The sequence below is a fragment of the Ambystoma mexicanum genome, chromosome 2p (assembly GCF_040938575.1).
Source record: "Ambystoma mexicanum isolate Mex_15411 chromosome 2p, UKY_AmexF1_1, whole genome shotgun sequence".
Taxonomy (NCBI): domain Eukaryota; kingdom Metazoa; phylum Chordata; class Amphibia; order Caudata; family Ambystomatidae; genus Ambystoma; species Ambystoma mexicanum.
This window is the reverse complement of record NC_090923.1, coordinates 731,537,779-731,554,106: the sequence shown is the minus strand read 5'-3', so window position 1 is coordinate 731,554,106 and position 16,328 is coordinate 731,537,779. Positions and strand designations below refer to the sequence as shown.

Genomic DNA, 16,328 nt, shown 5'->3' with positions numbered 1-16,328 from the left:
TTCTATTGGAAAAGGAACAAATACTTATTTTCCTTACTAAGAGTGACGAGGAGGGTTTAAACGAAGCTATTGAGTGGCATAACATTTAATATCAAGGCCACCAATAGACTAGAAGACACCTTCACTAGTAACCTAGAAATGACATAGATTTAAAGTTACTACTGAAAATACCTTCAGCGCTACTATCATTAGTCCGTGCCTCAACATCGAGTGCATATACACCACTTTGGAATCCTATGTAAATCAAAGGATTCAGAACGAGTTAGTCAATCAGAATAGTCATCAACTTTCAGCAAGTAGTTTAAATTGAATTAGAAAAAATAACCTGTGAGTGTCAATAACAACGAAAGAGCTTAACCAACATAATGATGCAATGTCTAATCATAGATGACTAGATGCGATCATTCTCATTAGATATACTATGAAATAAGGCGTTTGTAGACCGTTTACAGTCTGCAACCCTTTCTAATCATGAAAATAAAGAAAGGACTACATTTTTTTATTTGTCCTCATCCAAGATGGCGGCCGCTCACTAACAAACAGTGAGGCAGCGGTCCCATAGCAAACTCAATGCGTCGTGGCAACCTGGACTTACACAGAGAGTAAAAGAGCTCCTACCTAAAAGCTAGACAGCAGGTAACTGCTTAACTATTGCAGATTCTATACGTTCGCGCTAAAAACAATTTGGAAAAAAAAAACGCATAAAGCACAGTTTGAAAACTTCTGACAGCTAAAACAAAGTCTATTCTACTTCTTGTATTATAGACAGTGTATAATGCAGACCTGATTGAAAGGCTAATCTATCCAGTTCAGTCCACCGCATATTTAACCAAGCCGCTTTAAAGATGATAGGGGCCGTTGGGAAAGTGTCTAAGATCAAAGGACAAAATAGAGGTAAGCCGTATTAACCCAGAGGGGTATCCATTTACCACTGAAAGCAGGATCAACCAGATGAATGATCCGCTTTCCTTCTTCTTCCATTCTTTAGTCCCACGTTACCAGCAACTACCAACAGAAAATCTAGCTCTACTTTATAAGCCAAAACACCTCTTTGGAAAAGAATAGGATTTCATACTTACCAACCTTGAAACCAACTTAAAATAGGTATGTTTTACTTCCATTCGATTAGTCTCTTTCTAAATATAAGTAGAGAGGGCAGCCCAGTCCTCAGACAACAGGTTTAAAAATCTTTGTATATCTATATTACAGGTCGAGTTAGAACCATTTTTCGCTCAGCTTCTATACTAGATGAAAATTCCTGCTTGAATCAGGATTCCATCTCCTAAAGATTTCCTCCACAGACTAGACCAGGTAATTTACATTCCAGGCCTAGTACAAGATAAAATTAAATTATCTAGAAGAATTTGAGCAATGATAGCTCATCCCTTCTTTTTTGTTTTTTATCAACAGTCACATCTTCAAAAACGGATTGATGTTTTTTCACTGTCAACAAGAGTTGAAATTGTCTTCAACCGATTTCATTGCCATTTGTCTTGTTTTATTGTAATAACAATTGTACAGTGAGATATCTCATGAAGAAAGTTCCAAGAACAACATAAGAGAACTGAAACATGTCGAGTTCCCCATCCTGGTATAAAGGTTAACCAGGGATAAATATATAGCCCAATAAAAGGGCTCTGACTATATTAAGATGGCAAATGCCGCTATAATAGTCAGTAATTCAACAAGGTTAATAATATATACATTATCCTACTTGATCTAGGTATTTCTGTCACGATTTAATTGTCTGTTTTTTAGACAATGTTTTAGTATTTAACACTTCGTGTGACAACAGAAAGTCTATGAGGTCCTTTTTAAACTTTGGATATTTTGAATAAAATGTGTATTTGTATAATGAAACAGTACGGATTTAATATATAATTATTGTGACTGTTGATAAGAGCTAACTACCTTCTGTTTATATAAACCTTACCCTCCCACCCCCAAAATAAGGTAGAGCTACCACTGTAGTGATTCTTTTGGGTTTCCCTCCTTATAGTTTAGTGTGGTATTAGGATGTTCCATAGAAACCAGTGAACATACATTTGCAGTGGTCCAGAGTAGCCAACCAACCATAATTTGAGATCCAGAGGGACTCATATCTAGGTACAAAAGTATAAAAGGGACCCCCTAAAAAAGGTTGCTTTCAGAATTCTACACCATTCCAGATCGCGTGTCATTGCCTGAAAATGTCCAGTACGGACTGAGTGTTGGTTTTTCTTTCCCAGTTCCCTGATTGCTGAAGCTGAGTAGTTTGCATACTGAGCCAGAAATAGGCAGCACGCAGACAAAGGAAGCCCCCAGACCAAAAAGCCTTCTACAAGCCCAAGGGCAGACTAAAGGAGCGTGAGGCAAATTGCCGGGAGATAGGCTGCCATCGTGATCCTTTCATGCAGGGATGGTGGGAAGCTGTCCCATCAGCAGAGTAAATACAGCCTCTGTGAATGGTAACGTTTGGTCTAGATCTAGCAGGGAATGGGTTTGTATTCAAAAAGCAAAAGGGTGAAATAAAGGGACTTAAAAGCATCCCAAACATCTCTAAACCACCATCATTGAGAACAAATTAGGTACCTTGTTTGAGAACTTTAAACCAAGCTTCCTTGATACACAAGGCACACAGCCAACGCGTATCTGCTGGGCAGAAAGACTCTGGGACAGGGGAACCATTTTGAATAATTCCTCTGAGAGGAACAAGTCAAAGGGGTGGAGGTTAAAAAATGTGTGCAAACCACCTCTTACTCAATGCAAAGAAGCAGAATTATAAATCCCAGCCAATTTCCTCCTGGGGTTCTATTTCTACACCATCTGAAGCCTCAGTTTGGGTGACACAAGAAAAGGGGAAGACGCTAGGAGAAGGGGGTCTTAACTCTGCTCTGGCCAAATACACGACCCAGAACACTGGCAAGGTCAAGGGCTTTCTAGGAGGCGATCCTATCCCAGGACGGAAGGAAAGAAGAGACCCCCCTCTTCTGCCATCCCTTATCTGCCCCTGCTCCCACTAAACTGGGTGGGGTCATCGCTTAGCCTTAGCATTCAGAAGTTCATTTAGCTTCCTGTGCTAGGCATAGGTTGGGAATGAGGATAAACACTTTGAAGTCTTCTGGCATTTTCTGAAAAAGTTCCTGAACGCAGATTGGTGAAGTCGCGGAACACATGCAAAGACTCAGACTTTTCAAAAGTGCTACTGAGGAGCAAGGCTTCGGGGGAGGTTCTGTCTAAATAATAGATAGTGAGGGCTCAAGTCGAAGGTACGCGCAGGTGGACGGAACCCACCCACTTTTTCAGAGGGTGGACTCCGCCTCCCCCCCAGCTAAAATAAGAAACATTGAATGTCCTCTTTGAATTTATCACTTAAAGCTGACCTCGTGGATCGAACAGCAGTCGTCAGGTGGCCCGACACTTCACCACTGCACTATGTAACCTAATGAAAAATAACATTGCAGGCCGGACAGTACCCACTGCACTATATAACCTGATGAAAAATAACTTGCAGCTAAAGGTGAAATGTCCCATGTCGGTACTGAAAGTTCCAGGGAAAACATTTGTATTGGTTCTTGGACTTTAAAGCATGCACACCTTTTAACGTTTTCAAAAACACTATTAGAAGAAAATATCCTCTCTTGGTTTTGTGTGTGTATTGATTTTATGAAGCAAATGCCATTCCTCCTGTGCAATTTAGGTGGTTACGCAAAGCCAATTTAATGAAATGTGCATATGTCACCTTGATATGCTAATTTCTTGGTGATGTCACATCCCATTGCGTTTGTTGATGAGTCCCCCCCACTTCAATGTTTAGGGCTTGACCCCTGTAAAAGTGATTTAGTTATCGCTGCTGAACTTTACACAGAGGGAGATTTTGAGACATGAAAGCTTTTAAAAATATGTTCTCATTAAAGGAGACGTCGGAGCACACGCACAGCCAGGCGACCATGCACATATAAACCGAGCCCCATTCTCCAAGCCACGTGAGGACAAGTGCGGGGGCAGAACCCTGCAATAGTACAAATGTCGATGCACACTTTAGTGCACCCTAACTTGATACAATCACTGCCCAGAATCAACCACACCGCAGAAACCACCAAATAACATACCTGTCAGTCAAAGTGGTCGGCAAGCAAATCCACCAATGGCAGCATTCAACCCCTCAGGAACAGTTGGGAAATACTGCCATCTTCTCCTTTCGGTAACTTTATCTTGTGCCTCAAACAAGCTAAAAAAAACACACAAACACAGTACGGGTGAAACAGACAAAGTGGTCGGTTGAACATGTTTAAACAATCAACTGTAGTCTGCTTCTGTTTGCTACACAGAGAACACCTGGAGGAGGGTAATGGGAATTTAACTGGCTGCCTTCCCCCCGTGGCTGATGTAGTGCCTTTTAATGCCACCCTACTCCATTTGTACTAGATTTGCTGGCATTGCCTCGACTAGGCACCAAAAAGAGCGACCCTTCCCATTCTTTTGCTTGTGTACCGCCGTCTGCCAAAAACTTGCCGACACAGTGGTATGCTCCATTAACAGATGGCATCCTTGCCAAGGGCAATCTATTCATTGTTTAGCTAATAGGACATGCTAGTGAACAGAGAATAGCACAGGGGCAACGATAGCACAGGGGCATCGTGCTGGTCTTGGAAGCAAGACCGTCCGGACCAAGGAATATGACAAAATGACCAAGGGCAAAAAGTCTGACCCCCAAAAGTCCGACCCCCATTTTCCACAGATATATTTGTGGGGGGGGTAAAGTTAATAAAAATGTATAGGGGTAAGGTGGGGGGTTTCCCCCCACATATATATTTGCGGAAAAAAGAAAAACAAAAAAAACAGTCAGACTTTTGGTAGTCAGAATTTTGCATTCGGTCATTTCACGCAGACCCGCGGACCAACAGCGGTTCAAATCCTGCATCTGCGCTTAGAAACCAAACTCAGGTATGTTATTAGGCGCATTATAAAAAACCAATAAAATGAATAAAAAATAAAAGGGATCCTCAAAGCCACCCAGTTCATTGAAAGGGAGCACACCACTCATATAATGGAATGAGAGAAATGTGGTGAAACAGAAGCTGTACATAGAATAAGATGGACTCCGTCAATGTCACTGTTCTAATCCAATGCAGGAACTTCAAAGAAGCATGTTTCAGTCAGCCATTATTATTATTGTATTTATTGAGCGCTGACCTAGATTCCAGAAGCAACAGAGCACTTTACAGAGGTGTACAACAATACAGATACACAACAATAACAGTACGGTGTTTAATAAAGCCAGATTGATCCGTGTGAACAAGCCTCTGAATCAAATCCTCAATGCGTAACGCGAGGACTTTAGCCAATATTTTGTTATCAGTATTTATTAAGCTTATTGGCCGGTAACTGGAAGGTAAAACACAATCCTAAGCGTTTGCTTTGTGATTGATGTATTCTTGTTGTAGTTAAATTTTAAATAAACATTTAAAAAAAAAAAAAAAACAATAACAGTACGGTTTTCAGAGGTAGCAACATAAGATATATAGCGGGGGATAGGATACAGAGGGGTACAGCTGTACAGGGTGGAGGACGGTGTCTAGCCAATCAGATGGCTCGAGGGGCAAAGTCGTGGGCTAGTTGTTGAGGAGAGACTCTGTGAAGAGGTGTGTCTTGAGTTCTTTTCTAAATTGTAGGAGTGTGGGGGTGAGTCTGACTTATGTATGTAGTATATTTAAAATGTGTGGATTTCTGTGTCTCTAATCAATGAAGATATTGCAATCTCCCCAAAGTGAACGTTTTATGTAATTTGTGTATTGGCCAGTCAGAGGTACCTCTCTCTTTATGTGAAATGTAAACACTAAACACTCAGGTGCAATGCTGATATAAGTCTTTTGCTAACACTTTGCTCTTTTACTGGCAGTCCCAGCCCGATGTGCTGTAGTGATTGGCTGCCTGCACCTAGGTGGCTTAAAGCAGAGCATTACTTGAAAGCATAATGATGATTTGGGAGCGTGCATGCAAACCGCACCCCCTAGAACCAACTGGCCCAGAGGTGGAGTGGCCCTGATCTTTCCAAAGTGGTTCCATGCCTCTGTCATTCCTAGGCAAGCCTACTCCTGCTTTGAATGCCTAGTCTGCAGGCTCTCTATCTCTCCTGGCCTCTCTTTGACTGTGGCTACCATCTACAGGTCACCTGGCCAGGTCACCCTCTTCCTCTCAGAATGGGGTGACATCTCTTCTTTTCTCCTTGCCTCCACCTCTCAACTTCTCCTCAGAAGCCTCAACATCCACCTGGATGCTTCTAATCCTCCTCTGGGCTCTTCCACAACTGGTGCGACTCTCTCTTCTATTCTACCCTCTCGTCCGACACACTCTGCCGGACACACCTAGGATGTTCTCATCTTGTCAGACATCCCCATCTCCAACCATCTCACCACTTCTCTCTTGGACTGACCACTTTCTGCTCTCTTCTCACCTGAAACTTCTTTCCCCTCAAGCAAAGCCTACCCCAGCACTGTCACCTACCTTCTCAGTCATTCGGCCCATGAAGCATGTCTCAGTGGATACCTTTGCCTCTGCTTTCTCTGCTCCTCTCACTGCTGTGGCTGACGCACACTCTGACACCGCCTTCTCTAACCTACATCTTTCTATCTCCAACACTCTGGACATCCTTGCCCCTATCATGAGAATCCTACCTCCAAGTGCAACTCTTGGTCTGAATGTGACCATGCCGCTGTGAAAGGAGCTAAGAGGAAGTGGAGGGCTTTGGGCGCATCCTCTGACAAACTGGACTGTCACCTGCTCCAAAGGCAATACAGACTCTCTGTCCTCTCCAAGAAGAGGGTCGATATCCAAGCCCACGTCTCTGCGGCCTCTTAGCTGCATGCTGGTTTAGCAGAGGCGCTCTATTTAAGTGATTAACTCCCTGCTCCCGTGCTGGGAGAGTGGGGCCCATTTTATTTCAGTAGGGAGCCTTTACCCACCATGGCAGCTGTGAGGAGCCCTTGAAAGACTCCCCCGAGCTGACGTGGCATGTGGGCTAATGTGGCTCCCGGGCGAACGCCCCGATCGCACATGCCTGAAGCCGGCCCGACCAAATTGACAACGATCGATCACCTGCATGAGTTTTTGGAGTTCTATTTCTAGGGGTGCTATCTGTTGATATGATAGGGTGCACATGCAAAAACTGTAAGTGTGCCTGTGTTTTTCTGTTTCGTTTTCATAGCCTGTCATGCCTGGGCCATGCCAGGCAGTGTAAAGTATCTAGTCAGTGGTGTAGGTGGGATTGAGGCATTGCCCAATTCTAACTAGGCAGTATTTTGTTCATGTCTATGATATTAGCAGCCCCTATCTAGCAGCCTCTTGAAGGTTTGGAACCCTAGTCCATGCACATTCACTATCGCTAATGTTCAGATTAAAAGTCATGATCCACACTGCATCCGTCTATGTGATCCCAATTGTATCAGCTAGGCAAAATAATGCACAGTGAGATAAAGTGGTTTGCCGAGGATCACAAAAGGTGGTAAAATTATGCAAATCTCTGACCAGAACGCTTTAGAACAGTTTTTTTTAGTTTTAAATAGCACTTCTTCATATGGTCACTGTTGTATGACCACCTAAATGTACCTCTGTGGACAGAAGCACAAAGGCATAAGGATATATGTCCAGGATCACAAGGTTTTGTTGATGTGAGGAAGGCGGTTTTGAAGTCCATGCCTCCTATGTTAATATTCTGCATCTCCTACTATGGTTACACACAAAACTAAAGTACTAAAGCCGATGCAAGCAAACTGAACACCAGCCATCCCACCCAAATACAGGTGGTGTGCATTGGAACATGGTGGACACTAGGGTTGCGCTTTTACATTATTCGTTATGCTCTGGTGCACATACGCTTGCATCTTGTGCTGTGCTTCATTCCCAAACTAGGGAGAGTAAATAGTAGCTTAAACATGACATTTTGCATTGCGGTTTGTGGACAGTCCGAGTCACATCTCTACAGATAGCATCTAGAGGCATGAGTCGGTGGACCCCACAGACTCCCCCGATGCTGCCTTAGCATTTATATGAATACCCACAAGACCAGTGATCTTCCCAATATTGTTTACTTCCAGAATACAGGAGACCATCCAGCAGGCCAATTAAGAATGCAGAGCCTGCCTGCCCTGGAGTTGGGCCACCATATTGCATGTTGAAGAGAGACGTTCAGAGGCCCACAAGTCTTAGTCCAGTAAAGATAACACCTGTGGGCCCTTCTCACATCCAGGCTGTGTGCTGTAGCGGCCCCATAGCCTCGATGTATGGATTTCCAGAAAATTGATCCTTAAAGGATTTCTTGATTGGTGTGCAGATCAAACATTAGCTCACCTCGGAAAGACTCTGATTTGATTTGATTGATTTGTCTAGCGCTAACGACCCTTGGGTATCAAAGCGCTTTCCATGGGAAGATGCAGAATATTAAAACAGCAGCTGTATGGCTTCCCAGCTGAGAGGCCTGTGTCATGCCTGAGAGTCGGTTCAACAAGTGCAACCAGGGTCGATGAGACCGGCATAATGTCCAGGGCGTTGGGGTCAGTGTGGTGCTTGGGTTCCAGCAGGCCACACAGGGCGGTCGGTACCAGCATTGCCACAAGGGTGGAGGAGAAGGGCATAGAGTTGTGATGCTTGGAGTGGTTGATAGGGAACAGTTGGGAAGCCACATTCAATTAGCTACTATTAGGCTTTGTAAGAGGATGTACTTCTCCATGTTCCAGGATTTCGCCAAACGTCATGTTCCTGGTTCAGCATGAGTGTGCCGGCGTGCCATCCCCGGCGTTTACCCGTCCCAGTATGGCCATGGTCTTGCGCATGCCCTCCTTCCGTTATTGACCAGTGCCTACTGTACAAGCAGCTGCTGAAACTCTTTCACACCTCTGTGCCAGATTGCCTGATTCTGGACCAGGGATTTCTTTATGCCAAGATGCCAAGAGCCTTAGTCACTTTTGAAGAGTTTTTCCTAGTGGACTTTGTACCTTCCGCTGTGTGTCATCTTAAACCGGTACAGAGGGCTTCTAAAAGGACATTTCACTCTTAGGGTGTTGAAGGAAGGTCATGAGATGTATTTGATTTATTTCATTGTTTTTTTATAACGTGCCTAATACCATACCTGAGTTTGGTTTCTAAGCGCAGATCCGGGATTCAAACTTCTGTTGCTCTCCGTGGTCTTGCTTCGCAAGACCAGCACGTTGCACCTGTGCTATCCTCCGTGTGCTGGTCGACCATGAGATGGTCGACCAACGCTCTCAAGTGTCCTTGGGCTAGGTTAAGCACCAGTCAGTCAACCTCAGTGATTGAAGACAGGTGCTCAGGACTGACCTGCAGCTGGAACCACAGATTAAGTATCTTTGCTAGAAGAAATGGAAGTGCTACAGACCAATAAAGCAGGTCTGATCCCCAGATCCAGCATGGCCACTTGCGGACTACCAGCAGCACCTAACACCCTTTGCTCTTCTGAATGTAAATATTTATTTTTGTATGAGGGGAAATGTGGAAAGGCAGAAGGCCCTGTACCATCCTTGACACATGTACGATGACGCACTTGTGGTTCTGATGACTTACACATAGATCAGTCAAGGGGAACCCTAGTGAAGATGGACTTCACTGCCTGATTGTGGAGCTCTCCATGTGTGTGGAGAAGGGGTTGGTCTGCTCAAGCCTAAGTCTCGGTGGTTGTGCACGACTGCCGCGTGTGTCACCGCAGAACTGATTCCCCGGTCTGCGGCCCAATTCTGCAGTTCCACGCCAGAAAGCAAAGCTGTGAGGCTTCCATGCACCCAGATTATTCATGGAGAACACTGGAGAAGTATTGTCTGCACAACCAAAATCCCCACCCCCCTCAGTGATGGTAAAAATGAAGATTGCCTTGGAATGCAAAATAATTATGTCTGAAAGCCTGTCCTGAAGTGATCGCAGGTTGCTCTCCTAAAGGTGATTAGGGTAGCTTCTCCAAAAATAGCACAGGTGCTGGGGGATCTGTTGGGAATGCAGGCGATTGGTTTGATAGAAACACTTCGGCAGTTCCCAATGGTGTCTTTTAATGTGCAAGTGGGCAAAAGAGACCAGCAGGACACAAGGTGAAATGTAATCCATCATTCTCTGGAAACAGCAGATGGTAGCAGAAAGCCGCCAAAGAACCCTACATGGGAAAGCCGTAACATAATGTAATCCCAGACTATTGTGCCATAAATGGCCAAAAGGGGCAGGTGAGGGACCACGGGTAAAATGTCATCCACAGTTACCGACTCCTTTAACTGTTTCTATACAGATGTGTTGGGGTAGGTGGGTGTTCTGCAAGAAGCCTCGAGTGGGTTCAAGGGCAGAGAAGAGACTGAGGAATGGAAACCGTTGCATGCATAGGAGGCAAGGCCCAGGATGCAGCTCGGGGTATGCACATGCGCAGGCACCCACATATTTTCCAGGTTTAAACAAAATGCAGTTTATGGTTCTTAAGGTCCAAATGTCCCAAAAGTCTTGAGTAAGCGGAAAAGTACCAGGACTAGGCACACCAATTTTCACCAGATGACAACAGATCAGTGGCACAAGGAAGGCAAAGTCATTTGCCCAGGATCACACTTTGTGCCGGAACGAGAATTGAAGAAACTGTTATTTGTTTTACATGGTAGACACCAAAAAGTGATGGTTGGAAATCTTTGGGTTAACAGTAACCATTAGCACTTCTCTGAGTAACTTCTATTTCGTTCTTTATTGGCCCATCTTTAGAAGTGATCCATTACCTGCAAATTAGCCCTGCTCCTCCCACTAATCAGAGCAACGCAGCCAGAACTGCTAGACCACGCCCCCTCTGCACGAAAAACAAGCAACAAGGGACACGTGTCTGCTGTGTTGGGTCCATAGCCCGAGCGAGCGGGGAAACCAACATCTGGGCATAACCCACCCCAACTTTGGGAGACTAAAAACAAATAATAAGTGATAAACTGAAAGCTTTAAATGAATCACAGCCACTGGCATTGCTCTGGGAAGATTCCCTCTCATCGATATTAGTACATATGTATCATAACAGAAGACCAGTCAAATGGAAATCACCAATGAGGGCAAGCAGTCAAACCCAAACTGCTTAGCCATACCCCCAAAGCATGGAGTACAAGCAACCCCAGACGTGTTTCGGCCATTAGGGCGTCAATGAAGGGCGCATGGTACAACAGTCAGCTATTTAGTCCAGTGATCTTTAACCTGTGGGGCACGCTCCTGTGGTGGCACAACACTGCATCCCACGGTGGTGCTACTCACATAATTTAACACATCAATTCCAGCAGCTCTGCCCAAATTGGAGCAAGAGTCTTCCACTGCGCCCCAGGCTCCGGAGCATGCAATGTGTGATGGTAGCCTCCGAGCAGTAGCATGGATTGAGAGAATAATGACATCCAGGAGCTTATTCGAAGCTGTGCGTATTTCCTCATCACTGGTCCTGTCAATAAATGCTCTGGAAGAGAGGCAGGCACGGTGGTCTCTGCCGGTGTTTCCACGTTAGCTTACTATAAGCAACACTCTATGCGCTCAAATCATTCTCTGCACCCTGTAATGCTTGGCTTAGAGGAGGCATACATCTCAACAGGACCCAAATATCCCCAACGGCAACTCAAAACATCTCCATTTCGGACTGTTGAGTACTGTGATGCTGCTATCTTCAGTCAGACGGTCTTGGTGCGATGGGAAACTGTGAATTGATATGATTAAAAGATACTGATCATTGTCCGGAAGTTCCTTCACCATATCTAAGGATCCGTCACCCAATGATATTGGCAGAGCCCTGCTGGTGGCATCCTATTCCCGCTCCCAATAGCTCACTGGCATGGCTAGAATCCTTGGGATTGCATTTCTAAATGACAATAATAATCTCATACAAAAAAATATCAGCATAGAAAAAGAATCCTTGTGTGTTGTGCATGTAGGCGTGCTTGCATATCAGCGGTAACACCAGGGACAAAAAGTATTCCAAACACCATCCTCTGGAAATGCCTAAGAAATAACACCAGAGGGAACAAAAGGGTATCCAGTCAATATTTCTAAAACATTACAGAGCGGTACATTTCTGAGTGGACCATAACACCGAAAAACATCGCAAAAAATAATTAAATAAATAAAGGGTAGTGGGGTAAAGGGGTTAAAATGGGTCGGGATGGGGTTGGGGTGGCGTTATAGGGGTAAAAAAACATAAATACAAGCAAGACTTCAACTTAGTTAAAACAGCAAGAAACATTTTTTTTTAAAGCAGGTACAAAACTACAAGGATGTCACAGGGTATGCATAGGTACAATTTTGTGGCGTGCAAAAATGCATTTTGAAGGTGCATGGAAATTGAATGATTATTTATTCATATTAATCATCGGAACAGCAAAGTCTAAAGAGGATTATCTTATTAAAGTGACAATCCCCAAAATTCCACCAAATAGGGACCCGCCATCACTTTATATGCGTTGTTTTCTTAAAGACTACGAGCTGGTATCAGTAAAGTGCCCAACCATTTTTCCTATGGGGCAGTTGGCATACACTGTCAGGAACACTAATCTGAATAACAAGGATATTCCTCTTTAAACCTTGCACCATATATGTAATGCAGCAAGTGTACTATAGGGAGTGTCTAACCTTGTATAAAGGATTCCAACTTTGGGTATTTTTACATGAATTTACAAATATATTTATTCATTATGTAACGATGAACATCCACCCCTCCATATGTTACTATTAAGTCACAGTTCCTCGTATAAATATTTTTATTTATACGAGGAACTGTGGTACAGAGCCAAGGCCGTGTGTGAAACATTTTTGGGACATGGAAGCCGCAGAAGGGGCCATGTGGTCTGCGGGGAGACTCGTCACTACCCCACACTCCTCACAACCCCAACCAATATTGCCTGACCCCAAACCACAATCTACTTTTTTGTGAGGAAAAAAACATTAGACCAGTTGGGACTCAACCAAAACACATAAACCTCTGACTGGAACTCATGAACACAAACTTGAATTTGTGGTTTGAAGTGTTTCTGGTCTAACTCTAAAAAAAAGCGAATCCAAAAATGCAGATTGACTTATCCCCCAAACTTCTGCTAACTCGCCTTCTTCTGGATCCAAAAGGCCCTGCTCAACTTGGCCAACTACGTATTGAACACTTGGTGCCAGTCTTAGTGCGATTTGGACCATGATTTTCTCTCCTCTGCTTGGCATTTAAACCATGTCTTATGTGAATTCACATGTAACCGCAGTCATTTCCCATCGAACTGGCATTAATTCCCTTTTACACCATTACGCTTGTAAAGGCTGTACTCGTTCTGTACGTCAAGCTAGGTTCCCACAACACTCCCATCCTACTGCTGACACCCCACAAGCTGGCTCTCTATGTTATGTTTGTGCCCCTGCCAGGCCTATCCAGATCTGGGCATGCGAAAGAACAGAAAAGGGTAGCAAAGATAAGGGTAACCAGATTTTGAAAATAAAAAACCGGGACAGGCCACTGACAGAAGTAGGACTACAGCTTCACCTGTGAAACTAGTCCTACTTTTATGTTGGTGGACTGTCCCGTGTCATGTTTATCTAGTGAGGAGAGCGTTCGGGGTCCCGAGAATATTTTAACTTTTAAAAACCTGTATGGGATTTGCGAATCGGGTGGATACCATCACGTTTTTTGGCCAAACCTATAGAAAAACCATGACATCGGGACAAAAACCACAATGGTATCCAGCCCATCCCCAAATCCCAGCACAAAGTTTTTAAACTTAAAAAAAGTCTCGGGACCCAAGGATGGAGGCGTAAATACCCGGACAGTCCCAGCAAAACCGGGACATCTAGTCACCCTAGCAAATATGGGGAAGGGGCAAGGATGGAGAGGGGGAGGGGAAAGCGCATATTAATGATTTGCACAAATAAGAAAGCAAGTGATTGTTTATTTTCTTGGGAGAAATTAGCATTTTGTAAGCACAGTCTCCCATCACAACCGTAGCATGAATCGGATATTAATGATACGTTAAAATAAAGTAGCATCAAAGATATGAACAGAAATACAATATGAATGTATTAACAGCACATTATAAAGTTAGCCAAGTCGCTGCTCTCAAACTCTGTCCAAAAGAAGCATTAGAGTGTGACATGCTGTGACATGAGGAAGCCAAGACATGCCATTAGCGAGATGCACTCGTCTAAAGAGGGGGATGGGAGGGAGAAGAAAATGCAGGCGATGCTGGTGGAAACTTGGCTGTGAAACCGATTCCCACAGGCTCGAAACACAGGACTCCCAGGGACTGGGAGCCGTCCATCCTGGACTCTGTTTACTTTGATGATATTTCGGCTCCAAAAAAAACAGCTTCCCTCTTAATCTGAGGCACCCACAATCGTGACTTCCTTCTGCAGTGAACTCTCGGTAGGAGCTGCCCTGTGATACACAAGCAAGACATGTCTCCTAACTGGTCCTCATCAGCGTTCGCGCGCGCATCCGGGGAGACAGGATTTCCGGCACGCTCTGACTGGAGGCACCTGTGGCTTAACTTCCTGCGAAGCTAATGCACTGACCTACCTATTTGCTTTACGGTTCACGTTCTTTATTGCCATCTTGGACCAACTCGGATTTTTCCGAATTTGATATCTAATGTTTATTTTACTTGTCGTTTAGTAAAACAAGCTGTGGACCATGTCGTAAAGCCCCGGTGATTAAAGATCTTTCCATAGGGAGTTCATATTAAGGTGCCTGTGTGCATTTATCCTGGACAAGCTGCCAACGACAAGAGGTCACACAGAGAGCGAAATAGCGCACCTCAACCAAATAGACCAGCGCATTTGCGCACTGTTGAGTTACACTTTGAGTTAAACTTGCAATACAAAAATCTCAAGTAATGTTAAAACATAAAGAGATTAGCAGCTAAATGCCTATAGACGGAGAACAAAGGGATGTTGGGGAGCCGTCTAATCATTCCCCTACACTGTACATTCTATGTCAAGACCGTTGGCTCGGATTATGCTTTACTCTTCTCTTTACTTCTTGAGCAGCAACAAATCATTCAACATATTGCAAGTGCAAACATCAAGGAAAAAACGACAGTCCACGAAACCTATTATTTTTTTTAATATCCCCATGTGATGTCCTTCACCAATCACCATCTTTCCGTGCCTTTAACTTATGACACAACTTCCTCCTTTTTCTTTGCTGCTGGGGGGGTGCGGGGAGGGAGAAAGAGAGAGAGGGAGAGAGAGGGAGAGAGAGAGGGAGAGAGAGAGGGAGGGAGAGAGGGAGGGAGAGAGGGAGAGGGAGAGAGAGGGGGGAGAGAGAGAGGGAGAAAGGGAGAGAGAGAGGGACAGAAGGGGAGAGGGGGAGAGGGGGAGAGGGGGAGAGAGAGTGGGAGTGGGAGGGAGAGGGAGAGGGAGAGAGATGGACGAGAAGTTGGTGAGTTTATAGAGGAACATGATCTTTTATTTATAGAACATAGGCACGTGTGAGCAATACATTATATGGACTTGCCCCATACAAATCCTTTTTGCTAGATCAATACTGGCAGGGGGGTGTTCACGGCAGAGGCGTTGCTAGGGGGGGCTGAGGGGGCTATAGCCCCGGGTCTTTTGGTTGTAGCCCCGGAGAGAAGCCCAGGAGCTACAACCAAAAGGCCAGCTAGCCCCGAGTCACGACAGTCTCAACATTAGCATAGCCCCGGACCTATTCCAGACCTAGCAACACCCCTGGTTCACGGGAAGCACGCGGGCGAGCAACCGCAAAGCAGAGAATATCAGCGTGTGAGATTGGCACGACAGGCATAAGGCTCTGGTGCTGAGAGGTGCCTTGTTCAGAGGAAGGGGGCAGTACCGCACCGAAGTAGTTGCAAAGCGTGACTTGACTCACTGGTTCCGGCGCTCAACAACTGGCTGCCGTGAGAGGTTAACGTTTTTCAAGTGTGACGCTGCTGGAAGGGGAGAAACCTCATAATAATTAATCAGCGTGAAGCTCGGGCAGAACGGGCTCTGTCCCAAGTGAAACAGTGAACAATCACCGTCCCAGGACAAAGTGCGAAATAATACTGCTGAACCCCAGACCCGCCAATAGTTGTAAATATATATTTACATATAATAGAGTGTGTTCAGAGAATTGCTGAGCAGGGTTTGACGGGGAAAGGCTCAAGACTCCTGTGTTACCCACTAAGCTGTGCCATGTGAGTTATTATCAAGCCGCCATGAGCAGGAGAGCAATTAGCTCCAGCGAGGAATCTCAGGAGCCTTGCTCGAGTTGCGGCAGACTAGAGCCCAGGATGGGGTAAGTCATGCAGAATGCCATTTGCACAGGTCTGGGGCCACTCACCGAACATCTAAGTTTAGTGGTTTGGCAATCTCACAGG

The 16,328-nt window shown here is 44.8% G+C and overlaps 1 protein-coding gene across 3 annotated transcripts in view; it reads right to left on the bottom strand.

The window, feature by feature from the left end:
* LOC138566730 (sodium/calcium exchanger 2-like) overlaps nucleotides 1-16,328 on the bottom strand; it is a 1,535,489-nt gene that overhangs the window by 1,196,830 nt on the left and 322,331 nt on the right. For all 3 annotated transcript variants that reach the window (XM_069644348.1, XM_069644345.1, XM_069644344.1), the window contains one exon: nucleotides 4,092-4,210. The gene's annotated coding sequence lies outside the window, so the exon portion shown is untranslated. The remainder of the gene's footprint in view (nucleotides 1-4,091; nucleotides 4,211-16,328) is intronic.